The 16217-nt window shown below is 42.7% G+C and overlaps 1 protein-coding gene across 3 annotated transcripts in view; it reads right to left on the reverse strand.

Moving 5' to 3' along the window:
* The window catches only part of FNDC3B (fibronectin type III domain containing 3B), a 376057-nt gene extending 362673 nt beyond the window's left edge, over positions 1-13384 (reverse strand). Inside the window, exon 1 of one of the 3 annotated variants that reach the window (XM_088839060.1) lies at positions 13194-13384. The gene's annotated coding sequence lies outside the window, so the exon portion shown is untranslated. Of the gene's footprint in view, positions 1-11156; positions 12171-12294; positions 12435-13193 lie in introns of those variants that run through there. The other 2 variants (XM_088839069.1, XM_088839078.1) reach the window with 2 other exon arrangements.
* Positions 13385-16217: the final 2833 nt, after the last annotated feature.

A 16217-nucleotide genomic window follows, 5' to 3' on the forward strand; every position in this document is an offset into this window, starting at 1 on the left:
TGCACAAATGACAAGTGTCCTCGTTTCTGTATTAAACCGCTAACGGTGGTTATTTTATGCCAAAGAACATGACGTTAAACCCTTCTGAGGAACCCTTCAATTCTGCCCTGGGTCCTAACTAGAGTCCTCTGGTGTCCTAAGTACTCCTCCCACCTCACCTCTTTCCAGCCAACAGGTAAAAAACTTAAAAAGGATAGATTACCAATAGGGCCGAGTTCCCAAATCTGGGTTTCCCAGAGTTGTTGGATCACAGAATTCACCGGAAACACCTAATGGAGATTTCGGATCCCACCCCAGATTTAAGGAATGAGGGCACACATGCACCTTCCACCCCATACATTAGCCCCAGAATGCTCTCTCTCCAAGACAGTCTTCTCTTCTCAGGTGTGCTTGCCTCTCCCTGCTACTGGCCGAGGTCATTCACCTCAGGTTTCCATGATACACTCTCTTACCTTTTCTCCATGGCTTAGTTTAGCACTAAACACTCTGGCCTCCAGTCTAGCAGAATCAACTCTCTCCGCTGGACCCCCAACCACTTAGCAAGACACATGTTGGGTTTTTTTCCTGCCCCCTCAATGTCTCTGTTCTAGAGTTTCTCTATAAGAAGATCATTTTAAACTACCATAAATCTCTGAAATGTCACCTTTTTCCAAAAATAATTTTAATTTATAATTCCCAAACTGACTCCAATAGACAACCAAAACATATATAATCGAGGGTTGCATTTTTAGGGAAAAGAAATATAAGCTATTCGTTCTATTTGTATTTTCAAAATCAATCAGTGATATGATACAGACATGGGGAAAAAATAATCCATGTACTCTATGGAGAACTTTGTTTCTTTAAAATGGCAATAGATGAAAGGCTAGGTTTGCACTGAAAGTGACTCATGCCTTTAATATTTTATTAGATCCCTACCACGAGGAAAAAAATTTTCAGGAAAACTGTGGAAACACAACGCCTATAATATGGCCCATGCTTCAAAAAGATCGACTTCAGCAGAGAAATAATGACTTAAGTGTCTGAGAAAAGGTACTAAGTTTAAATGGCATATTTAGCCTAGGAATTCATCCAACCATCCATCCAATGAGCACTTACTCTCCAAAGACATTAAGGTAAATAAGTAGTCATTCCTACACTCAAGTAAGGAGACAATCAGACAACACTGAAAATGACAAGTGTTCTGAAAAGTATAGAAATAGTGCCAGAAGAAATTAAAGAAAATGATAAATTACCTAAAATCATGGCTCTGGAGCAAAGTCTTCCCATCTAGATTTTTATCTGATATTTTCAGTATTCACAACGTGTACTTTACGCCGAATGTTTAAGCTTTATATCCAATCACTTAACAAAAATCCTGCACCATCATTTTATAAGTGATCTACCTAAACTCAACATCTGTATCTCAGAAGCAAGACAAAAAATCAACACTCAGAGAACAGTCACCACTATGGAATTAATAGGTGCTAGAGGTAAGTTCCAGAGAAGGCAATGGCAAGCCACTCCAGTACTCTTGCCTAGAAAATCCCATGGATGGAGGAGTCTGGTGGGCTGCAGTCTGTGGGGTCGCTAAGGGTCAGACACGACTGAGCGACTTCACTTTCACTTTTCACTTTCACACATTAGAGAAGGAAGTGGCAACCCACTCCAGTGTTCTTGCCTGGAGAATCCCAGGGACGGGGGAGCCTGGTGGGCTTCCATCTATGGGGTCACACAGAGTTGGACACGACTGAAGTGACTTAGCAGCAGCAGCAGAAGTAAGTTCAGATGAATAAAATATTACATACTTGCTTTCTCTCACTCTATCCCCTTCTCAGTAAGTTTTAGTCTAACAAACTGAAGAATGCTTTTCCTTAAATGCTTTTCCAGTGCTAGTACTGAGATGACTTAGACTCTTTCTCTAAGTGGAAATCAAAGTTTTCCCTAGAGTATGGAAGATGACACAACTGAAATTACAAAAAATGTTTAAAGGTTAGAAAATATGACAGGTCTAATTGTACACCCTACTCTCTGGACAACTCACAGTAAAATTCACCATAGACCACCTTTGTGTGCCTACACAGTCTGTGGATATTAATAAACTACCTGGCTCATCTAAATGTTAAAATATCTTTTTCCTCTCTCTCTCCAGGGATCTCCTACTTTTAAATAGTCTCCTCTAAAATTCAAGTCAGTTAATAAAATAAGGAAACGCTGACCTCCAAAAGTGGCCTAGGGGAAATCACCCCTTACACAGCACTAGGCAGTGGGAAGGGAGGGGGAACATCTACATACCCAACATGGAGTAGACCAGGGGGAAGCAGACAGAGGCAAGCTGAAATCATGTGGAAGAAATCTCCAATTTTTTTTTCAGTTTTTTATTGTGATAAAACATACATACCATGTGCCATTTTAACCATTTTTAATCACACGGTTCAGGGTACATGAAGGTTCAGGTACATGAAGTACATTAACAATATTGAGCAACCATCACCACTATTCATTTTCAGACCTTTTCATTATCCCAAGCAGAAGCTCAAGACCTATCAAAGTATAACACCTATTCCTCTTCCCCCAGCTCCTGGTAATATCTATTCTCCTTTTCTTCTCTATGAATTTGCCTATTTCAGGGACCTCATATAAGTAGGCACATGCAATATTTGCCCTTTTGTGTCTGGCTTATTTCACTCAGCATAATGTTTCCAAGGCTCAACTCTGTTGTAGCAAGTATTGGAATTTCATTCCTTTTTATGGTTGAATAATATTCCACTGTATGTATAGACCACATTATATTTATCCATTCATCTGTGAATGGACATCTGGCTTTTTTTCACCTTTTAGATATTCTAAATAATACCAGTATAAGCACTGGTATACAAGTATCTGTTTGAGTCCCTGCTTTCAGTTATTTGGGGTACATACTTAGGAATGGAATTGCTAGGTGAGTCTACATTTAACTTTTTGAGAAACCACAAAACTATTTTCCACAGCAGCTGTACCTTTGTACACTCCCAACAGCAATATACTAGTGTTCCAATTCAACAGATTCACGTATTCTCTGATTCATTAATTCAGATTAACATTTACCTTTATTATCCTAAATTGGAATTTTTTTTCCTGATACAAGAAAAACAGAAAAATCAAGAACAGTAATATCTAATGACTTTTAACATTTTCCTCTTAAGTGACTTAAATAATAGAAAATATAAAATGTGTTTTTAATTTTTTTTAAATATATGATAAAAAGGAGCATAATACCCTAAAAGCATATTGAGGATCCTACATTTACAACCTGTACCATAAAAACTGGTCAGTCTGAACTCTAAAAAGTCAAATATTTGAAAACCTCATGCCTGAATAAGTCGATATAAATATTTTTAAAAGAAATTTACTTTTCTTGGGGGTCAGTTCACAAAATACCTGGAACTAAGCTGTCCAGGAAGGCCTTGCTTTAGTAAAAGTAGACGGGAAAGAGTTATAATAAACTTACCTAAATACCACTGGCAGGCTTTCCACAACTTTGCCCAATCCCATATGGAGGAAGAGATGGGCAGTTAAAAGCAATAATGATGTTTTTAAGCCTTTAACACCTGCTCTCACCAATCTGCCATCAAGTGCTTACAGGAGGAGACAACAAGTAGCAAAACAAATAAACAAATATCAATAGAAAACATTCAAAGCAAATCAACAGGCATATTTGGGACTCTATTGGTGGGAGTGGGATGAGATATGGGGAGGTGGACATTTGCTTACTTTTATGACTTATTTTGTGTACAAAAATATACTAACTATTCCTAGTTCATGTGACAGTACTGAATAAATTGCTATTTATTTCATGGCAGTACCACACCTCTATGAAAAAGCCCAGTAGTAGAACAAAATAGTTGAACAAAATAGTTCAACCCATACTGCAGTTTTACACTGCTTTCAAGTAAATTGATTTTTCCAAGGTGCTTAAAGTGGTTTGTTCTCCCAATTAAGTAAATATTCCCCTTATGATCTATTTAAACTTGTTACAGTAAAACCTTTTCATATAGAGTGGTAAGCCAAACTTTATCTTAGATTTGCCTGGATAATTGCAAATTCTAATTAGTTACATCCAGAACAATGAAGTTATTTTTAACAGAGACCCTCTCCCACCAGCTGTGGAGAAACTGACTGAGCCCCTTAAGAATAAATTAAATCATGTTATTTCCTGGGATTTTAGAATCTTCCATTATTTCTCAAACATACTACATTTGCTCATGTATGAAGACAATTTTCCAGATAGTTATTTTAACTGAAAGCTTTTCATAATTGAACACTATGAGTCTGTATTATATCAACTTAATTTCAACAAATTTTTCTGACTGGTCGCCTTTATACAAAAAAGTTCATCTTCCAAAGTTAAAACAAGGCTGTATCAAAAGCCTTTAATTCTTCTACAAATTTAGTTTTAAACATAGCCTATAGGTGCTCCAATTGTTAACATTTTTCAGATTTCAGATAGAAGCAAAAGACTAAATTGTCACATCCTGCCCTAGCCTGGTGGCAAACACAGCTCCCTCTACAACATCTCAAAAATATGAGCAAAAGACCCCTGTAAGTAAACAGAAAAAATGTCTTGAATTTGCAAAAAAGTCAGAACAAAATAGAATATTTCATTAAGCACCTAGTTTAGAAATCAATAAGTGCCTCCAGAGTAATAAACAAGTGAATGAAATAAAATTACATAATTATATTTTAAACTCAAATATAATCATTTAACACAAAGGACATTTTAAACAGAAACTTACTAGAATCACAAATTATGCTAGCTTTGGCTCAACACCATTTAAATCTTCTCCCTCCAATTATATGAAAACTGACAAGTAGTAGTAATATTACAGGAACAAAAGATAATAGGAGCCAGTGACTGAACCCGATGGTGAGTTCTGGCAAGGGCCTTTCATCAGCCAATGAAATTACAATCCAGGTGTTTTTATATCTCAACTAGGGACCAATAGAAGAGATTCAAGGATTGATACATTTTTAAATTAAGAAACTTCCCCACCTGTAACAGATGATCACTACAGTCTTATCTGGGCTTCCTATGTGGCTCAGATGGTAATGCGTCTGTCTACAATGCGGGAGACCCAGGTTTGATCCCTGGGTCAGGAAGATCCTCTGGAGAAGGAAATGGCAACCCACTCCAGTACTCTTGCCTGAAAAATCCCATGGACGGAGGAGGCCAGTAGGCTACAGTCCATGGGGTCGCAAAGAGTCAGACACGACTGAGCGACTTCACTTCACTTCACAGTCTTATCTTACTGGATTTATTCTTGGTGGTTTAAAAACCTCCCAACTTCCCCTCTCCTCTATCAATTCCAACCCCTACCCCCACATACCTCTGGTCTCCAAGGACAGATCCTTGACACTAAACCTACACCATAAAGAATTCCCCTCTGGGTAAGCTTTTGACTAGGGACCTGCTTCTCATTGGCTGTACCTTGCAAAGAGTTCAAGTACATGTGTGCTCAGTTGTGTCCAACTCTTCACAACCCCATGAACTGTAGCCCTCCAGGCTCCTCTGTCCATGGGATTTCCCAGGCAAGAATAGTAAAGCAGGTTACCATTTTCTTCTCCAGGGGATCTTTGCAACCCAGGGATCAACAGCATTAGCAGGCAGATTCTTTGCCACTGAGACACCAAGGAAGCTCAAGCAGCAACCATCAAGTCATCCTCCCAAGTGAGCCTGTACTTTGCTTCAACAGAAACCTGCCTCTGTCTAGCCACAGTGACTGAAGAATTCTCTGCCTTTTAAAAAACATATTAATACTATATATACAGTACTGTGTATTTTAAGGCAAAAAAAAAAATGTGCTTACAAATATTTTCCTACATACAAAGACATTCAGTGTCAACTAAAGAATAAAGCTTTTCCTCAACTACCTAGAGGTTTCCCTGGTGGCTCAGGTGGTAAAGAATCTGCCTGCCATGCAGGAGACCTGGGTTCAATCCCTGGGTTGGGACGATCCTCTGGAGAAGGGAAAGGCTACCCACTCCATGGGATCACAAAGAGTCGGACACAACTGAGCGACTATCACTTTCAACTATTCAAGTACATTCCCAGCAGCTGCACAAGGATGAGAATTAAGGTTTACTTGAAAATAACAGGCTCACAATTGAGCTATTTCAAATCCTAAAAGATGATGCTGTGAAAGTGTTGTACTCAATATGCCAGCAAATTTGGAAAACTCAGCAGTGGCCACAGGACTGGAAAAGGTCAGTTTTCATTCCAATCCCAAAGAATGTTCAAAGTACCGCATAATTGCACTCATCTCACATGCTAGCAAAGTAATGCTCAAAATTCTCCAAGCCAGGCTTCAATAGTATGTGAACCGTGAACTTTCAGATGTTCAAGCTGGATTTAGAAAAGGCAGAGGAACCAGAGATCAAATTGCCAACATCTGCTGGACCATCGAAAAAGCAAGAGAGTTCCAAAAAAAATCTGCTTCTGCTTTATTGACTACACCAAAGCCTTTGACTGTGTGGATCACAATAAACTGTGGAAAATTTTTTAAAACATGGGAGTATCAGACCAGCTGACCTGCCTCCTGAGAAATCTGTATGCAGGTCAAGAAGCAACAGTTAGAACTGGACATGGAACAATAGACTGGTTCCAAATTGGGGAAGGAGTACGTCAAGACTATATATTGTCATCCTCCTTATTTAACTTCTATGCAGAGTACATCATGCGAAATGCTGGGCTGGATGAAGCACAAGCTGGAATCAAGATTGCTGGGAGAAATATCAATAACCTTAGCTATGCAGATGACACCACTCTTATGGCAGAAAGTGAAGAGGAACTCAAAGGCCTCTTGATGAAGGTGAAAGAGGAGAGTGAAAAAGCTGGCTTAAAACTCAACATTTAGAAAACTAAGATCATGGCATCTGGTCCCAGCACTTCATGGCAAATAGATGGAAAAACAATGGAAACAGTAGAAAACTTTATTTCTTTGGGCTCCAAAATCACTGCAGATGGTGACTGCAGCCATGAAATTAAAAGACGCTTGCTCCTTCGAAGAAAAGTTATGACCAACCTAGACAGCATATTAAACAGCAGAGACATTACTTTGCCAACAAAGGTGAAAAGTGAAGTCGCTCAGTCATGTCCGACTCTTTGTGACCCCATAGACTGTAGCCTACCAGGCTCCTCTGTCCATGGAATTTTCCAGGCAAGAGTACTGGAGTGGGTTGCCAGGTCCATCTAGTCAAAGCTATGGTTTTTCCAGTAGTCACGTATGGATGTGAGAGTTGGACTATAAAGAAAGCTGAGCTCCGAAGAATTGATGCTTTTGAACTGCAGTGTTTGAGAAGACTCTTGAAGAGTCCCTTGGACTGCAAGGAGATCCAACCAGTCCATCGTAAAGGAAATCAGTCCTGAATACTCATTGGAAAGACTGATGTTGAAGCTGAAACTCCAATACTTTAGCCACCTGATGTGAAGAACTGTCTCACTGGAAAAAGACCTTGATGCAGGGAAAGATTGAAGGCGGGAGAAGGGGATGACAGAGGATGATATAGTTGGATGGCATCACCAACTCGGTGGACATGAGTTTGAGTAAGCTCCTGGAGTTAGTGATGGACAGGGAAGCCTGGCATGCTGCAGTCCATGGGGTCACAAAGAGTCGGACACAACTGAGTGACTGAACTGAACTGAATGTCTTACCACAAAAACTCTCATTGGATGCATTAACCTCATTAAAGTGAAGAAAAGGCATTGTGATTTCCAAAGTGAAAACACAGAAGGTTGCAAATATTTCCCTATACAAAAAATTATTTTTCCCCCCATTCTCAGCTATAACTGGGCTTCCCTGGTGGCTCAAATGGTGAAGAATCTGCCTGCAATGCAAGAGACCCAGGTTTGATCCCTGAGTCGGGAAGATACCCTGGAGAAGGGAATGGCAACCCACTCCAGTATTCTCCATCCTATTCCCCAAACTTCACCCCACCCAGAACCTGTTCTGGGGCTTCCCAGGTGGCGCCAGTGGTAAAGAATCTGCCTGCAGTGCAGGATTCCATCCCTGTGTCGAGAAGATCCCATGGAGGAGGAAATGGCAACCCACTCCATCGACACAGATCCCATAGAGGAGGAAATGGCAACCCACTCCAGTATTCTTGTCTGGAGAATCCCATGGACAAAGGAGCCTGGCAGGCTACAGTCCATGGGGTAACAAAGAATCAGAAGAGACTGAGCATACACTCAGCTCACAGCTATAATTACTGAAAGCTCAAATAATAGGCTTACTAAGATACCATACAGGGACTGAAGCCCATGCCTCTATCATTCAATTTTGGAAATTCCTCTAGGAGACTGCTGTTTTTCCCCTCCACCTCAAGAATGAATCAAGCTGACTGTCTTGTCCACTTCAGCAGTGCTAACCAGCTATGGACCACATGTAAGGAAATACAACTTTTGAGAGGTCACAAATCAACTATGGCATTAGGAATATGGAGAAAATAAAATTGCAATCTAAAGATTGAAACTTTATTAATTCATCACAAAGAAAAAAATGAATCATTTTTCAAAGTGTCCAAACACGATTTGGAGGTCTCTGAAAACATGCAAACTAATTCCCTAAGAACAGCTCAGTTTTTAAACTTTGCAATGTAATAAACTATGGAGTTTGTGCAAGGCTTTGCTCAACACTTTTCAATACACTGACTCATATTAACCCCTTGTGACAACCACTTGAAAAATGGTACAGGTAAGATGTTTTCTCCTTATACTAAAATAAAGAAACAGACTAAGAGAGTTTCAGAAATCTATCAAGGACACACAGCTAAGAAGAAAATTAAGTCCCTGACAGATTATTCTGATTTCAAACTGATACTCAGATGTGGCCCTCACTAGGGGATATAAGATTTGGGAGGCCCATAAGATTTCTAATCTTTGCCTATCATTTCAATATCTTTTAATTATGTCTCATTTGTATTAAGCAACTTGATGTCAAAAAAATGGAACTATGCATCCTGAGTTAAATCATGTTTCCAGTATTTGTCACGCTCACAAGAACACTATAATCCTATTTATAACATGGTTCTTATGTTGGTTCCTTGACCATAACTATGATTCCAACAGTCAGGAAAGGGTATAGAAAGGTTTTTCAGCTATCTGAATGGTCTAATTAACCATGCCTCACCTTTAGTTGAATTTACAATTTTCAGAGCTGGAGGCCATGCAATTCACACAACACTAAAATAATATAGAACAATTTAAAGCTGACTTACTAGTGTAAGTCTTTCAGAATCACATTAATACTCTAGGGTCAGGATTATGAACTGCAATTATCCCTGAGCAGTACAAGAACTATGTAAGATAGAGCAGCTTCAGATATATTTATAACAAATCTGGAAGTTACTGTTTTTAAAATTCTAATAAAAGATTATTTTGTCATCTGTCTTTTCCTGAAAGCAGTATGCAAAAAAAGAAAAAAAAAAAAGGAAAGAAAAAGGTATTGGGTTATTGGATATTTATGGATGAAATCCAAATGAATGAATGCTTATTTTAACATGAGTTGGAATTTTCACTATTTCATATATTAATAAGAAAGTTGTTGAAATTCCTTCTACCAAATAAATTCTAAAATGCAAAAGATTTAAATTAAATCCACTTATCAGAAAACTATTTGACCATATGCCACCAAGAGAATCTTTCTTTGGTAGTAAAGCAATGATTTTAATTCTTCAGGTTAACTGTGCAGCTAGATGAGGAAAAGTGAATGCTGGTTTGGTTATATGATTTACCTGAATGAACACATTTGAAAAAAATTACCCAATGAACAAGTAAATGGATATTGGGGGTAGGCTTTTTCAACTTATTAGTAATTTTTTCATACCATTCTCTACTTATACTCCTTTATTATACTGAAAATAACCAACAATTCCTTTAAGCAATTATTTCAATCAAACAGAAAATGTCATTTAAAGTTTTTGTCTATCAGTTTTTACTATGACAGGCAAGTATTTTTGAAACAATTATTTGCTTCTTTTTGAGCTACAGGTAATCTGGTATTTGAATTCCACTTAAGAACTAAATCTAAGCATCTTCTGGTGGTATGGAAGAAAGAAAACTGAACTAGGCGATCTTAAAAAGGAATGGGACCCAGTTAAATATAAATAGATTTGAGAGAAAGTTCTACTTTACAGTCCCCAAAATCGGGGTACCTAACCACTAGCCACAAGTAGCAGTTTAAAATAATTAAAAACAAATACAATTTAAAATGTAGTTTTTCTACGGCACAGGCCACATTTTAAATGGTATAACAGTTACACATGCCTGGTGACTGCCATACCGGACAGCAGAGATATAAAACCATTTCCATCACCAAAGAAAATTCTATGTGATCTTGTACAAGTTACTAAATTTCTATGAACCTCAATGCCTTGTCTATAAGTGTCCTTAACATCACCTAAGTTGAAAGACTATTAAAATTTTAATGAGATAACGTTAAAAAAAAAAACCCACCACAATATAGCAGTACTTAGTACACATTAGATATCCAAAAGAGTAACTATTAATGCAATCTATTAGTGCATTTTAATCTAAGATCACAAACACAGAACAAGTCATCCCCCCTCACTGCGTCTCATTTTCCTAAAACTAAAAAGTTGGGAGGTTCTTCAGGTTTTCAGTTCTAAGGACACTATCAAATGTTGCCACTTTAAATGAAATGTTAGGCAAAACTACTGAGTAAACTACTACCTAGGCTCCTAGAGCCAGCTTCCTAACTGATCCCAACCATTTCTCCAGAAACCCCAGAAGACTGGCTCTCCAACATAGCCCATGGTCTGACGTGAGCTATTTATAAAGTCTGTCTTAAAAGGTTACTGGAATATCTTTCTGAAATTGTACATACTGTAATTAGAAGCTACAACCTCCTATTCCATGATGATATCTTACAGTTTTAAGATCTCTTTTAAAATGAACACTATCTTTATGTAGAATTCTTTTCTCTTAGGAGCATATAAACCAAAACACTTTAAAAGCGCGTACGAGTTTAAGGACCATTTTTTAGTGACTTTTTCTTTCTACCAAGTATGCCTCATTCTTGGCCAGCTTGTGCGTGACCCTCTCGTATCTAAACAAAGTGAGAATTATACCCTTACAGGTGAGGTCCCTTTGCAGGACCAGAAAGCAAGCGCAAAGACTTTACCGTCATTAACAGCTGCTCCCCGGGAGCCAGGAAATTTACAAAACACCGGTTCCACAGAGGCCGCTTCCAACCAGGGGGAACCGCGGGCCCCCATACAAGGCACAAAACCAGAGCCACAGGCTGCTCTTGGCGTGGCTGCAGGGCTCTTGCCCCGGGCGTAGTCCCGGCCCCGAGTCACAGCTCTAACTTGAGAGTAAAGAGCAGCTCAGGCAGTAGAAATCAGAACAGAGCATTTTTGCCAGAGGCCAGAAGCCTCAAAAAAAAAAAAAAAAAAGTGTTATTCCAGAGCAGATTCCTTTTCTTCCGGGTCTGTCTGCTCCCTCTGACTCTTTGCCCACAACCACCGTGCCTCCCCTTTCCCAATGCCCCACCTCTCTCCACATTAAAAAAAAGAAGAAGAAAAAGAAGGGGGGAAAAAAGGTGGCGTATTCCCTCTTCATTAGCTTTCCCTACGAGAGCCTGGAAACTGGAGGAAATTCAAATCAAATTAACTGCACATCAAAAAATAAACAGACAAGCAATCAAGGGGGGTGCCCACCCAACAAAAGACCTCGCCCGTTCCAAAATATGATTAAGCCTGGGTGGAACAGAGGGAGGGAGACTAGAAACCAACAAGGATGGAGAGATCAACGTATGAAGCTGCGGCCCCGGCGTCCGCCCACTGCGGCCAAATTCCAAATCTTGTTTCAAGAACGTGCTGGACTGATGAGAAAAAAATTAAAAGTTTTAAGGCAGTCCGCAAACGGTACTGTCTAGATAAAATGCCATCGCTTCCCTTAGTCAAAGATAGAAGGGTGGGAGTTGAGATTCGAAAAGCTCCAACTCCAACCGCGCACTCCTGGAAGCCTCCCCGCCAACGGCGCCGCCGGGCGGCCCTGCCCCGTCTCCGGGGACAGGAGGCCCCGGGTGTTCGGGCTCCTACGGGGCGCGGGGACCGGACCTTTGGGAAAGTTCGCGGGCACAGCCCGAGGCCCCACTTTCCGCCCGGAGTGACAAGCCCTTCCCACGCCGGCCGGCCCCCGCCCAGCCGCGGGCACCGGACGGTCCGCGCGGCCCCTCCCGGCCGCCTCGGGGCGCGGATTCCGCCCGCCCGCCCGCCCCACCCCGGCCCGGGAGCCCCTCGGGGTGACCGACTGACCGGAGCTACGCTGGCCCACACACCGGGTCGCCCGCTCCTTCCCGCCGCGCCCCACTCCCCCGCCCGAGCTTCCAGCCGCCAGGCTCGCAGAGTCCGGCCGCCGCCGCCGGTTACCGCCCCCAGCCCGGGGGGAGCCCGGGGGGCAGGACGGGGAGGGAGGACGTGGCGCGCACTGAGGTGGCCAGCGGCGAGGCGGGGAGTGTCCCTGAGAGGCCCGGCCCGGGCGGGGGGCCGGCTCGGGCTCGGGACCCTCCCCGCGAGCATCCCCGGGTCGGAGGTCCCGGCCCGCCCCCGCCTGGCGCGGAGAGGCGGCCCAGACTTCCAGCCCCACTTCGCACACCCGCCCTCCTCCCTCCACCATATGGAAATCTACAGCCTCAGAAAGTGACACGTCGAAGATTCCTCGGCCTCTCCGCCCTCCCTCCCCCTCCTGGGCAGCGTTCCTGCCGCGGAGATTCCGGGAGGGGGAGCGGATTCCTCGGACAAAATCTGCTGGGAAGGCTGGGGAGGGCGAGGGGGGAGGGAGAGCCCGGGAACCACTGCCCAGATTTTTTTTTTTTTTCCATCAAGAAAGAATCTACCCGTTTCTTTCCCTCCTCCAAACCTTGGCCAGTTGTGTGGACGAGCGGGGGCCCGGAGCCCATGGACGCGGCCCCGAAGCGGAGGCCGGCAGCCCCCACACCGGGCCTCCAGTTCCCGGGGTGCCCAGACCAGCGCAGGGCGCCCCAGCACTCTGGCGGCAAGTTTTCCTCGGGAAGCCCGGCGCTCCCGAAGCGCTCCGGGACAGGCACGCACTTTGGCGGACTCTGCGTCCGGACGGGGCTTTCCAGCGCGCCGAGAGCGGCGGCAGAGACTTGGGATCCCGGTCCCCTCCAGACTCCCGCTCCTGCATCCCTTACCTTCCCTGGGGCTGAAACGCGGGGCTCCGGGCGCCACACACCGGGTCTCCCACGCCTCCCCAGCCGACAGCCCCGAGAATCCCTGCCGCCCCTTCGCTGCTCCCGCCGCCGCCGCCGCCGTCCCCGCCGCCGATCTCCTCCTCCTCCGGCCGCCGCCGCCGCTCAAATAACTACCAGGAGGGTTAGATGGGGGATTCCGCCATGTCAATGATGTCGGGACCACATGGGGATTTGGGGCCCGCCCACTGCCGTAATCTGCGGAGTATAACCGCCTCCACAAGCTCCGATCCGCAGGAACTGTGGGATCCTCCGTTCCCCCCTAGTCCTGCATAATTATCTAGAAACTCCTTTCAGTTCAGCCAGACTTTAAAGAAGTCTGAGGCTTAAGGGAACTAGCAACTCCTGAAAGGCGAGGAGTTCATGTTCTGCCAAGATCGCCAACACCGGTATAAATGCGGGGTTTGCTGAGTAATTATCAGAGTTAAGAATATCACATTTTTTTCATTTGCACATATATAACTTTTTTTAAATCCCCACAACCTTGTGAGCCGTTTTGTCACCTCCTTTCTCTATTTCCCTCGGCACTTTGTTCATACCATTCATATAGCATTAAGAGATTTTATTATATTAATACCAAAGTTTCAATGTCCGTTTCCCCCTTTCAGTGCCCATGCGCTCCTAAGAGCAGAGACTGCTCCTTACTCCTGTCTGTATTTCTGTCTCAAACAGAGTATAAGGCATAAGGCACAGTAGGACTCATTAGGTAACTGCTGTGTTTATACAGCAGGAGAAGGGGAGGACAGAGGATGAGATAGTTGGATGGCATCACCAACTCAATGGACATGGGTTTGGGTGGATTCCGGGAGTTGGTGATGGACAGGGAGGCCTGGCGTCCTGCGGTTCATGGGGTCGCAAAGAGTCAGACACGACTGAGCGGCTGAACTGAACTGATGAGGCTCCAAAGCAGGACTAGGTAGAAACCAGATGCAACATACTAATTTCATTGATCTAAAAAGTACATAAATCCATTTGTCAGATAAAGTTATTGTACATAGTACTGTATTAAAGCCTGAAAAACATACAAGAATACTGAGAAATAGTTTCTTTTCTCATGAAATTTGAAGTTCTTTTTTGCAGAGGAGAGGAGTAATGATGAGTCTATGCACTGGGGCCCTCGGCCCTGACTGACTTCTTTTCCCAAATGCTCCCAAAGGGTCTCTTGAAGCCATCTTTCTAGAACAAGGTTCCAATCCTAGGTCGTAGTCCTGTATTGGAAGGGCAAAAAGAAAAAGCAGAGATTCCCCAGCTCCTGCCTCAGCTTCTCTGGCTTGCTCCTGAGCCATGGCCTCCAGCCCAGCTGAACTCTCCTGACCTCCAAGCCCCTCTGTCACTCTACACATGCTTTCAGTCTGCCTGGAGCACACTTCTTCCTTTCCCCTAGCTGAAGAGCGTTTCCTCATCTTTGATCACTCCCTCCCTCCCTTCCCGTAGTCTCACAGCTGTTTTCCCCACAATCTCATAATCCTTTTCAGTTCTTCTCACATTGCTCCGAAGTTACTGTATATCTCTTCCACTTGACTGGTCTCGTTCATTTTTGTGTCCCCACCATTAACCTAGCATGGAGCTTTGAGTACAATACCCCCCTTATAAATGTTTGTTGAATAAATTAATTTTAAAGGATATGGAAGAATCTGAATGACTAGATAAATGGCCAAACTTCAGAGGGTGCAAGTTTGAATCTAAGTATAGAAAGACAGGCTTGGCAAAGGAGGTAAAAGCAAGCAAGAGAAATTCAGAAAATAGAATTATTTCTCCTAGTTTCAACCATTAGATTGAATTAGTTCTAATTAAGAAGAAGAATCAATGACACAAAATGCCTTAAAATTTTAAATGCATTTTCATATAACCTCAGTGTTTCATTTGTCTCCTTATCCTAAAGCCTAACATCAGTTTTGGCACAGAATAGAAACCCAGTCAGCATTTGCAAAATGAGAGGAAGTATGGTATAGGGGGAAAAGCATGGAAATTATAATTAGACAAAAGCCAGTGACGTTGGTCAAGCCTTTAAAGTTCTCTATGCTTGGGTCAGGTGGTCTGGTATTCCCATCTCTTTCAGAATTTTCCACAATTTATTGTGATCCACACAGTCAAAGGCTTTGGCATAGTCAATGAAGCAGAAATAGATGTTTTTCTGGAACTCTCTTGCTTTCTCCATGATCCAGCAGATGTTGGCAATTTGATCTCAGGTGCCTCTGCCTTTTCTAAAACCTGCTTGAACATCTGGAAGTTCATGGTTCACATATTGCTGAAGCCTGGCTTGGAGAATTTTGAGCATGACTTTACTAGCGTGTGAGATGAGTGCAATTGTGCGGTAGTTTGAGCATTCTTTGGCATTGTCTTTCTTTGGGGTTGGAATGAAGACTGACCTTTTCCAGTCCACCTGACCTGCCTCTTGAGAAACCTGTATGCAGGTCAGGAAGCAACAGTTAGAACTGTACATGGAACAACAGACTGGTTCCAAATAGGAAAAGGAGTATGTCAAGGTTGTATATTGTCACCCTGCTTATTTAACTTCTATGCAGAGTACATCATGAGGAACGCTGGGCTGGAAGAAGCACAAGCTGGAATCAAGATTGCTGGGAGAAATATCAATAACCTCAGACATGCAGATGACACCACACTTATGGCAGAAAGTGAAGAGGAACTCAAAGGCCTCTTGATGAAAGTGAAGGAGGAGAGTGAAAAGGTTGGCTTGAAGCTCAACATTCAGAAAACAAGATCATGGCATCTAGTCCCATCACTTCATGGGAAATAGATGGGGAAACAGTGGAAACAGTGTCAGACTTTATTTTTTTGGGCTCCAAAATCACTGCAGATGCTGATTGCAGCCAGGAAATTAAAAGACACTTACTCCTTGGAAGGAAAGTTATGACCAACCTAGATAGCATATTAAAAAGCAGAGATATTACTTTGCCAACCAAGGTCCGTCTAGTCAAGGCAATGGTTTTTCCCGTGGTCATGTAT

Source organism: Moschus berezovskii, chromosome 1, assembly GCF_049115385.1.
Source record: "Moschus berezovskii isolate FMDL1 chromosome 1, NW_MosBer_1.0, whole genome shotgun sequence".
Lineage (NCBI taxonomy): Eukaryota > Metazoa > Chordata > Mammalia > Artiodactyla > Moschidae > Moschus > Moschus berezovskii.